The following is a 531-nucleotide window of genomic DNA, read 5'->3' as shown; positions in this document are numbered from 1 at the left end:
TTTCCTAATTGTAACTAGTTTGATATAGCAGTGGTTGATATGCTTGTTATACTTTTATAATCCTTGAAAATAGAAAGATTTTAGAAAATATAACGGTATAATGTGGATGGGCGATCAGTATAAATGGTCTGGTATACAAGCATCGGTGGTTCAGTGGTAGAATTCTCGCCTGCCACGCGGGAGGCCCGGGTTTAATTCCCGGCCGATGCACATATTTTATCTTTTATAATTTGTTTGCCACCACTATGAAATTCAAAACTTGTTTGTTTACGATATTGCATTGTTTATCCCCTGCGCATGGCAAAACTTGGCACAACTCACATTGATGAGAAACCTGTTCTCCGTTTGTTGGTGTGAAAACCCTACAAGCGTCATATCAGTCGAAACCTGGTTTCTCAATTCGACAGACTACAGTGATACTTTGTACAAGATTTTTATTTCAATCACTCAAAACATCGGTTTATAGCCATTGCTCGTCAACTCATTTGAAATAAACAACTGGTGGATTTACAGTTGTTAGTTTAGTCACTT

The 531-nt window shown here is 37.7% G+C and overlaps 1 non-coding gene across 1 annotated transcript; it reads left to right on the top strand.

Annotated features, from left to right (window-relative positions):
- The first annotated feature begins 139 nt into the window (after positions 1-139).
- Trnag-gcc lies at positions 140-210 on the top strand. Its single transcript has one exon. It is a non-coding gene; the product is annotated as a tRNA-Gly (tRNA).
- Positions 211-531: the final 321 nt, after the last annotated feature.

Source organism: Mizuhopecten yessoensis, unplaced genomic scaffold, assembly GCF_002113885.1.
Source record: "Mizuhopecten yessoensis strain PY_sf001 unplaced genomic scaffold, ASM211388v2 scaffold685817, whole genome shotgun sequence".
Lineage (NCBI taxonomy): Eukaryota > Metazoa > Mollusca > Bivalvia > Pectinida > Pectinidae > Mizuhopecten > Mizuhopecten yessoensis.
Note: the sequence above shows the minus strand (reverse complement) of the source record. Positions and strands in the feature narration are given on the sequence as shown.